This window comes from Macrobrachium rosenbergii, chromosome 50, assembly GCF_040412425.1.
Source record: "Macrobrachium rosenbergii isolate ZJJX-2024 chromosome 50, ASM4041242v1, whole genome shotgun sequence".
NCBI classification, from domain to species: Eukaryota; Metazoa; Arthropoda; class Malacostraca; order Decapoda; family Palaemonidae; genus Macrobrachium; species Macrobrachium rosenbergii.
In genome coordinates, this window is record NC_089790.1 from 31,376,635 (window position 1) to 31,386,653 (window position 10,019).

The 10,019-nt window shown below is 36.4% G+C and overlaps 1 protein-coding gene across 26 annotated transcripts in view; it reads left to right on the plus strand.

The window, feature by feature from the left end:
- The window catches only part of Golgin245 (Golgin-245), a 307,575-nt gene that overhangs the window by 169,617 nt on the left and 127,939 nt on the right, over positions 1-10,019 (plus strand). Inside the window, exon 1 of one of the 26 annotated variants that reach the window (XR_010851325.1) lies at positions 39-5,964. The exons of 24 other annotated variants lie outside the window; for them this stretch is intronic. The gene's annotated coding sequence lies outside the window, so the exon portion shown is untranslated. Of the gene's footprint in view, positions 1-38; positions 5,965-10,019 lie in introns of those variants that run through there. One more of the 26 variants, XR_010851324.1, reaches the window with a different exon arrangement.

Sequence of the window (10,019 nt, forward strand, 5' to 3'; positions counted from 1 at the left end):
TGCCAGGATACTGTGGCTGGGCCTTGGGTTCTTGTGGCACTGCCAGTCGAAGGGAGGTCTGGTGTAGTAAGGGTGTTGATCACAACCACCCTCAAGCTAATGATTAACATCACAAGACATAACTGGCTTTAGGGTTTGCTGTTGCTGCAGTAGGAGGAAAGCAGTTTGAGCACCTGCTGGCCTTTTATCATTCAAGAGGTAATATTATAGATCTGCTGTGTACATTACAGTAGCAATGGCAACAGATACCCAACAACAGATAGAACTGGAATGCCAGCAGGTGCAAGAGCAGTTACTAAAGCTAACTGCTGACCGTGAAACACTTAGGGAAGAGTTTGAACGAATCTCCAGTTGCAGTCAGCACCTTTTGCAGCAAATCCAAGATGACAGCTCCCAGGCCAGTGGAAACAGGAAAAGCAAGTTTGAAACTGAAAAAGAAAAGCTTGAAGAAAAGCTGAAAGCACTAGAGAAAGATATTCAAGAGAAAAATGAAAAAATTGAGTTTTTAGATGATAAAGCTAGTGAATACTTACTTAAAGTTAGTACTATGAGTAACAGCCTGTTTGATAGCTATGATACAAATATCAATAAAGATGAAGAATGTGGGGATATTGGCTCAGCAGACATTGAAAAAAGTAAAATTAGTGAAGTGTTAACAAGTATTGATTCAAATGAAAGTGTTCACTGTTTTGAAGACAAAACTTCTGAACAAGGGCCAGAATCTGTAATTATTGCAGGCTGCATTCCTGAATCATTTTGTGAGTCTAGCAATAAAGAAACATCTATCAGTAAGGTGTCTGATAATGAATTAAACCTTAATGTTGAAGTCAAAACTGTGATAAATTTAGTTATGGAAGAAGTTCCTGTTGCAGATAGGGTATCAGGTGAAGGATTGGAAATGTCTGAAGCCTGTAGTAAAGCTATATTAACAACAAATCAAGTAATTGAAAACATCCAAGAGCAGATTGAAAGAAGTGAAATCAATGATGTTCCAGTTGAATTGGAGGTACAGGAACTTGCTAAAACAACAGAGGAAATTATGGGTACAGATGAAAGTTATGTTAACTATGAAACAAATGATACGAGTGACCAAATAGATAATGAGAGTAATTTGTGTGAAGTTCCACAAGAAAGTGAAACTCTTCCAGAGGTTGAATTGGTGAAAAGGGAAATTTTGACTGATGAACCATCAAAACAGTATTCCAGTGAGGATTTATTAAATGGAAAACCTGTAAATAAGGTAGGATCTCCAGAGCCTTCATCTCCACCAGCACCTGTTAAAGACATTGCATCTCCAAACAGTGAATCAGGTAAGCAGTCTAATGGTAGTGGATCTCCAGTGCGAGAGCAGATGATGTCCTTATCATTATTAGTGGCAGAACTTCGAAGAGTCAAAGATGACATGGGAAAATGCATGTCTGTGAAAGAACAGTCATTTATTGAACTGGAGGATCAGTTGCAGGCAGCAAATAAAGAAGTAGCTTCTTTGAAACTGTCAATGACACACATGTCAAAAAATTTGGAAGAAAAGGAGCAAAGATACCAAGCCCTTGAAGAAGAAAATATGAAAAAGAAAATGGACATAGAGGTAAAGATGAAGGAGGTTCAAGAAGTCACAAATAAATGTTCCATGTTATCAGAAGAAAAAGCAGATATCCTACGCAAAATGGAAGTCTTGGAGATTATGATGACTGAGTACCGAACTGAAATTGAAATGCTTGTTGCAGAAAAAAACAAATTGGAAGAAGATACTAAACAGTTACTTTCAGCAAAAACTGCTGCATCTCTTGCAGAAGCTGAAATAGACTCAAGGACCAATGTTGAAGAGAAAGAAAAGGAAATTGAAGAACTAGTAGAAAAAATCCAAAGTATGGAGAAACAGATGAAGGAATTGAATGATAAATTGAAAGTCACCAACAAGCACCTGAAAGTCATGGCAAGAGAACGTGAACACAAACAAAAGGAATGTGAGGTACTGAAGCGTAAAGTTGAATTAGTAGAGCTTAAGATGTGTGAGCTTCAAGGGACTTTTGATATGCTTGTAAAAGCTGTTATGGTGGAGAGGGATGAACTCATCAGAGAAATGGAAGAAAAAAATTGTCAGATAGATGATGTACATCATACCCTTGCACAGCTAAAGGTCAGTCATGAACAAGAGTTAGAGAAAGTTATGCTAGAAAAGAGATCGGTAGTTGAAGAATTGCATAAATACAAATCTGGTGAACTGAAACCTGTTGCCATGATTGACCAAAAACAATTTGATTTTGTATCCCAGGAGAAAGAAAGGCTGGTTCGAGAATTACAGCAGCAGACTGAACAAAGAAATTCTTTAGAAACAAAAGTGAAATCTCTCCAGGGAGAAATGGATGACTTTGTGGGTGTGTTGAAAGATGAAATGTCTCGCTTGAAAGAGGAAACTGAAAAGACACATTTAGAAAAGAAATGTATTGAAGAAACATTTGCTTCCTTACAAGCAGATCATCTTGAGGTAACATCTAAATACCAGTCAATGGAGAAACTATTTCAAGAATTAGAGAAATCCAATAAAGAAAAAACTGCAAATTTAGAAATTCTGAAGCTGCAACTTGATGACTTTCAGCATCAGCTTGAAGATCTAAATACAAAGAATTTCAACTTAAGTTCTGAGATGCATAGCAAAGAGGAAGAATTTCGAGAGGAGCTGTCAGCACGAGAGGGAACAATTCAGGAGTTAAATGTAACTCTTACTAACAACCAGAAACAGTCTATGGAGAATTACAATGCCTTGCAGGAAGACATGGCTGCCCTGCAGACAAAATTCAAAACATCAATGGAGGAAAGCACAAAACAGATGAAGGATATTGAAGATAGATTGAAACAGTCTCAGGATGATAAAAAGAAAGAGATTACAGAACTTCAAGGTAAGGTCAAAGCACTAATGGAAGAATTGAGAGAGGCAAAAATGGATATAACAGAATCTCAGACCTCTTGTTACCAAGAATGTGAATCACCTTCTGTATCACAGGATGCTGAACTCCAATCCTCATCTCTTGCAGTGGCTCCATCTCTACCTTTGGACACAGTTGCAGACTCATCAACTTCCCATTCTCTTCGCACAGAAGCAGAATGTAGAGAAGCCGAAAATAAAAGTCAGCAGGTAGAAGAATTACAAAAACAAGGGAAGGAACTTGAAGAATTATTGCAAGTTGCCAATAAAAAGGTAGAAACCAAAGAAACAGAACTAAAAAGACTTGTGGAGTGTGACATACCACTGTTGAATGAAAAGATACAGAATCTTACTGATGAACTTCATCACTTCAAAAATAAAACTCCAGAAAATGAGGCTTTTAAATCTCAAGATGAGTTTGAAGCTCTCATATCTAAAAAAGAGCAAAAAATTCAGGAACTGGAAACCAAAGTTAATGAATTAGAGGTATGCTTGGTAAGTAAAAATGGATATATTTCTCACCTTGAAGGGCTTATTGAAGGAAGTAGTGATGCTAAGAATGATGTTGAGACCCACTTGCAGCAGATCCGAAAACTCAGTGCTGATATTTCAAAGATGAAAGATGAATTGAAGAAAGCACATGAGCAATGTGAAACTTTAAAGCTAACTGTTGACCAGTTTGAAAAAGATAAGCAATGTTTTGAAAAAGAAAAAGCAAAAATTGTTGAAGAATATGAGAATAAACTGCAGAATGCTGGAAGTAACTTAGAAGAGGTCAGAGCTGACCTCGAAGAAAAAAAAAACTCGGTTGAACAATTAGAATTTGAACTTAGAGCCTGTAGGAATAGTCATGTAGAAGTGGTTGCAAACTTAGAGAACAGCCACATAGATAGGGTAGCAGAGGTAGTACAACTTCATCAGCGTAGAGCAGATGAAATTAGAAGTAGTAATTTAGCAAAAATTAGTGAACTACATGAACATATAGATGAATTATACAAGGCTAAGAAATCCTTAGAGAATCAGGTTAGCAATTTGAAACATGAGTACAGTGAAAAATTCTCAAAATATGAAGAACAGTGGACAGAAGAGAAGAAAGAGAAGGAAGAACTGTGTAGGCAAGTTTGTATGCTAGAAAAGGAGAAAAAACAGCTAGAAGAAGAAACAGGAGCATTAAGGAATGGTTTTGAGAGAGAGCAGATGTTATCTGCTGACATGCAAGATCAAATGGTTTCTGACTTGGAGAAATTGATCCTCAGTCTAGAGTCAGACAAAAAAGACATGGAGAAAGAAATAATGCAGCTGAAATCTCTAAGAGATTTACAGTCAAGTATAATACTTGATAATGAGAAAAAGATATCTGTGTTAGGTGATGAAATTGTTTTTGCCAACAAGGAAATTAGTATATTAAAAGAAGAAACAAAAAAACTGAAAGCACTCTTAGGAGAAGAAACAATATCAAGATATAATGAAGATCATGGGAAATCTAAAGCCATTGAAGACCTTACTGAAAAAGTCAAAATATTGAGAAGTAGATTAGAAGAAGCACATAAAAATGCACAAGAACAGGAGGAGATATATGCTCACAAACTTAAGGAGGAGAAAGATGATCATATTATGCAACTTAGAGCCTTGCGCAAAGAGATGTCTCAGGAAGTGGACGATATTGAGCTTAAAAGGAAACAGTTGTCTCTTGATTATGAAGATAAGATTGCTCTGATGGCAGCTGATTACCAGGATAACCTGAAAGAGACCATCAAGAGATATGAGACTCGTCTTGCTGAAGAGAAAGCTGAGTTTGGACGTGTTTTAGTCACAAAAATTGATGAGTATGAAAGAAAGTTATCAGTTCAGTCAGCCGACATTCAGTCTTATGAGTCTCAAATGAATGCTCTCCGGGCACAGTTAGAAAATAAATCTGGAATTATTGAAGATTTAGAAAGAAACCTTGATGAAACAACACTTATGAAAGCTGCACTTCGAGCCCAAGTAGATGATTTAAAACTTACAGTCACAAAAATAGGTGAAGGTGGAGAAAAATCTTCATTGGATGTACTTCACTCAGAGTATGAGTCAAGACTTACAGAAATTCAGGAACACTATGAAACCCAGCTGGTTTACCTTCGGTCTTTGCTCCAAGGAATTGACATTGAAGTACAAGCTGATGGGCCTACTGAAGCACAGCGTGAGTGTTGTAGTTCTCCATCTCTTTGCTCTGAATACTCCATTGAATTGTCCTGTCTTCGTCCTTACTTACAAGGACAGTCCTCCCCAATTACAGACCTCATGGCAGAGCACCGTTGTCAGTCATCTCATGGAAGTGAGGTAGATCCATTAGATCACAGCTTTCACTTTCTTGCTCGTTCAGCATCAGGTGCTAAGAGCAAGGATGATAAAGTTGGTATTACCTTGGCAGGGCTCAGTGCACATTTGTTAGCAAAAAATTTATCAAAAGGAGGTGGAGAGCAATTGCCAAGCACATCTCTGACCTGTGCTTTATCAAAGTCTTCATCTAAATCTGAGGTTAAATTAGGAAATGTCTGTCTACCAGTCAACCTTAGTAGTAACCCCAAGTTACAAAAAGAAATAATTCAAGGTGCAGGCTCAGATTCAAGTGAACATGCACGCTTGTCAGTTTCAAGTTTCAAACATCCAGAAGGTATGTCATCTGCCAACTCTGCATTTTCTAGTTTCAATTATGATGCTCTTGTGCCAGCAACATCAGGGGCCAGACCACGACCCCCTCGTCGAAGTGTCTCCAAGATTCGATCTAGCCCTGTCGTTGAAGTCTGTGCCGTCAGCAAGGAAAGCACAAAGCAGACTAAGAGTTCCAGCATTCCTGAGCCGTCCGATGCCAGCCCTATCAGCACTGCCACACCTAACAAGTATCTTGATAAAACAGAAATGTCGTCTGTCTGTTGTGTAGTTCAGTAAGAAGGACTCGGATGGGTATATCGACCTAAAGACTTCGGCCAACCCTTCCCCCTTCTTTGTGATGACCTTATGTGGCTGATGATTAATGATGCTCTGACTAGAGTGAGGTATTTATTTTGTAGATGCTTTTTAATGCTTTTCTTTTGTTTAATATTCTGCCCCTGCAGGGTGAGTTATTGCAGCTATATTTTCATAAGACTGTAGAATATTAAGTTAATATAGTAGCATTTTCAAGGGGCCTTTTCATGACTCAATCCCAACAGTGAATGGGAATATACAAAGTGTTTTAATCACTAACAAAGAATAAAGGACAGATTTTAAAATTGATTTTCAAACAACAGTACAATGTTTAACCATATAATCTTGGTGATTGTGATAGATTTAGAATACTGTAGTATTTCTCTAGATGTTTTTTGGTACAGTACAGTATTTGTTTCATACAGTTTTGATTTCATAGCATTTTCCACCTGTTTTGATTTTATTAATATAACTGAAAAACAAATAATTCCCAAATTATGTTATCAGTACACTTAAAAACGCCTTGAATTAAAAATGATATTCAGGTGGAGATGTTATTTTTTTGGATCATAGCTTAGGCATTTGCAGAGCTATATTTTTTACTTTATATTTATACAGCTGGCAACTTAAACAAGCATATGATATTTGTTTACAAGTCTAGGTTTTAATAAACTGTTTTAACCAGGTATATTTACAGAACAGGCAGTCCCCAGTTATCGGCGGGGGTTCCCGTTCTCGAGGGAGTGACGATAACCGAAAATCGCCGATAACTGAAATCGGCGATAATAGCGCTGCTCCCCAGTTATTGGTGCTGATAACCAGGGATCGACACCACCGGTAAGCGGGGATCAGCGCCGATAACTGGAGATTGGTGTCGAAAATCCGGTTATCGTCATCTCTAGATAAGCACCGTAAAACCAGATTGCCGATAACCGAGGCCGCCGATAACCAGGGACTGCCTGTATATATATATATATATGTGTGTGTGTGTGTGTTTATGAGAGTATGTTACCAAGAATATTGAAGTTATGCCATATTAAATTATCTTCATCATCATTACCTCCATCCCCATACAATGCAAAGGGCCTCTGTGAAATTCTGCCCCTCATGCCTTTCCAGTGCTTCCACATATACAAATTTCCACTCAGCTTGGCTCCACACCTGGTAGTTCTCATGTTAGTCCTCAAATTTCCACTAAGCTTAGCCTCTGGCCTTGTAGGAGTCATCTTGGTACATCTGGGTGTCTTCTGGTGACAACTGGAGCTCAGTTAATGCTCTCACACTCTTCTCCCAGATAGTGTAAAGAACATGTTTCAGCCATCTACATCTCCCTTTCATCATTATCTCATCTATGTAGAACTACCATAATCTCCCTTAAATCGTCGTTTCTCATTCTGTCTTGCCATATGAATATTAATATAATTTTTAAAGCTTTATTCGTAAATTGACAAAATCTTCTAAGTATAGTTTTATTGTCATAACATGCCCTGATTCGTGTTTACATAGCACAACACATCATACTAGAGAAATTTAATCTTTACTTTTGTATGTAGTTTGTGTGTTTGATTTCAAAATCGTATTTCAGCTTGGTCATTGTTTGATTTGCCTTTTTTAAGCTTGTCACTAAATTCTAACTCGATACAGCCTATGCTAGATGTCATTGTTTCAAAATATTTGAAGATTTAATCTCATTGAAACTTTCTTCTTCTGGCATTATTGTATCCATCATTGCATTCTCTGCCATCATTACCTCTGTTTTTCTGAGATTGGCTGTGATTCCCATCTCACTAGATGTATGGTGCTTCTATTATGCAAGCTTGTAAATCGTGGCAATTTGATGATTATGACTACATCGTATGCAATTCTAAATCTATCAAATTGCTGTTATTACTCCATTTTAAACCTTTTCTTCCATTTTTTCATTATAAAATTCATGAGAACGGTAAACAGCAAAGGTAAATAGCATTTCCTTTTAGCACTACACTACTTACTACAAATTCATTTGACAAGACCCCATTGCAATTAGCTTTGCATTTCCTTTGTTCATAGATAATTTTAAGTACCTTTAAATATCAAGAGGAATGCCATAGTGGCACAACACCCTCCGTTATATTGGTGGACACAGTCAAATGATTTTTTGCCATCAGCAAAGCCATCACAAGGGAATTTTTAGATTCCATAGATTATATTGCACAATATCTTAAATATATGATAAATTATTTGCAATTCCTGCCTTTTCTAAAAACCAACTTGTTCGTCTTTATGCATTTCATCAATTTCTTTCTCCAACATATTAGGAATAAGCATATCAAGACGAGTACAATGCCTCTATTGTTATCATGTTCAGTCAGGTCACCTGTCTTTTGTACTTTACTATTACAGTACTGTATCTCTAATTTCCAAGCATCAGGGTTATTCCCTCATTCCATATTCATATAAACATAAACAATGGAGTACGTTAAGAGGTGTCATTTCAGTGTCAGCTAAAGTCATCTCTGAAGTGATTCTGTCATAACCTGGTGTTTTCTGTCTCCTAAGTTTCTTCATTATTGATTCCACTTCAAAACTGTGAATTCATTGATAAATATTTTCTGGGTTTCTTCAGTATCTGGTACTATCCCCCTTATATCTTTTATTCGTGACCTCCAAAATTTTCTGCCCAGTGTTGTGCTTATTTTCTTGTTGACTACTCCCTCCTTTTAACAGAATTTTCATCTTTTTCTTTTCAACTATTGATATCTCATTATTTTATAGGCATAAGTGCCACTTTTTGGATACATATCTTTATCAACATTGTCAGCTTGTTTGTCCAGATACTGTATACTCTTTTACCTCTTCTTGATCTCCATTTAACTGTACTATCTAGACTTGAGTACGTAGTACATTCTACTTTGTGTTTTTCTCCTTCTAGAAATATGTATATGCTCATTTTAAAGTCTCTAAATGACAACCCAACAAGTGGCATATTTGTCTCTTCTTTGAATACAAAAACGCATTAATTTTGTAAGGCCACAATATGTCTGATACACATGAAATCTATCATAAATATATCAGAACTGTAAAAAAACTTATGCATAGCCAAAGTGCAGGAAAAAAATGATAAAATATTTCCAAACCTGTAGTTCATCCAGTGCCAATATGTTAGACAAGAAATATCTTTATCAAACCTATGTTCAAATGCTAAAATAATGAAAAAAATATCTAAAAAGTTTTCATGACATTATGATATTACTTTAATTGGAACCATGAAATTTCAAACAGTCCTATTTATCGTCAGGTGGGTGTGGCCTGTTTGTAACGGAACCAAGATTTTGTTCCCTGGCCTAGGCATGTTACTTTTCTTTTGTTGCCAACTGGAGGGAAAGCATTCTTGCTCTTTAAGCTATCTTATGAATCAATATACTTTACACCAAAATTAAGCAGAACATCATGACAGTCTTCGTCAGTTTAAAAAGACTGTTGCATAGGCCTAGACATGTATACTAATAACTATTTAACTTCATTACTATCATCTCGATATAATTTAAAGAATCGTCATCTGTTATGATTCAAAGAACAGGCAGTCTCTAAAAATCCTTTAATAAACTAGGTTGCATCTCAGAAGTCTTAGATTTTATTGCTAGACCTATAAATCATTATCGCAACATGCAGGCAGTTTGAACATAGCCTAAAACTCCAAAATTCAAAGAAAACTATTTGTAATTCATATTTTTGTATTCAAAATTTTGTAATAATGGCTGACCTTATTAGGTTTACTGTTACATGCTGTAGAGGTAGTTATGATGACCGCTTGAAGTAACAAGTTATGCATGCTGGCACTGAAAGACTGCTAGCCTTGTCACAACATGCTTTGAGCAAAAAAAAATCATGTTACGAATGCTACTACTGCTTAAATGAGATCATATTTAAAACCCATAGAGAAAATAATGTTAGCTGTGAATTTACAAACTCATCTTCGTATGTGACATCTGAAATAAAAAAAAAGGAATTAAACATTACTTGTCTGAGATTTTGGACAATACAAAAAGGATGATGTAGTAGTATCAGTTTTGAACATAACTGTACCTTTTGGTTTTATCTGATATCCAAGGGTACTTTCTCATAACCTCGAATCCCAGTAGATCAGTACAGTACTTCTTTTTCA